This window comes from Mustela nivalis (genome assembly GCF_964662115.1).
Source record: "Mustela nivalis genome assembly, chromosome: 10".
Lineage (NCBI taxonomy): Eukaryota > Metazoa > Chordata > Mammalia > Carnivora > Mustelidae > Mustela > Mustela nivalis.
Window position 1 is genome coordinate 65,847,302 of NC_139029.1, and position 674 is coordinate 65,847,975.

Sequence of the window (674 nt, forward strand, 5' to 3'; positions counted from 1 at the left end):
TTAAATTCAAACTTTTCTTTTTGCACTGTTACATATTGATTCCCACTTTATCCCTTCTTCTGTGTCTTTGTGGTTTCATGTGCTATCTTTGACTAGGGTCATCTCTTTTGGTTTGGGTGTGTATAAATATCTCCTGCTTTGTTCTCTTCTTCAGTGATGGGCAGCGGGTTTCAAATCTATAGAAGACTATGTTTTATATAGTCTGAATTATTTTTTACACTCCTCTATTTTGTAAATATGAAGGAAATCAGGTGGCCCCTACAAGCTACCAAATATCCCAGTGTCATCTGTATTTGCTGTTATTTTGTCCTTTCTTCATGTCCACAACTTTTACTGTTAACCTAACTGAAAAGGAGCGGAGAAGAGAGAAACTGCCCTACACTTCCGCTATGTAGAGCTACCAACTTTGCTCTAGTGTGAGAGCATCTAATTTTCTCTGTGGATCTGCGACTACCCCAGAGGTAAGTTAGCCCCTTCCAGCACTTAGGAATCCCTCAAACAGCTTATGTGGACCTAGAATCACCTTAGTCTACAAAAGCACATGAAGCAATAAACAAACAACCAGCATATTTTAAGTAGATTTAAAAGAAGTCTGTAGTTTGGGAAATCACAAAAATTTGGGGGGAAAGGGAAGAAAAGTCCATTTACTACGTAGGACTCTATAACATCAAGAC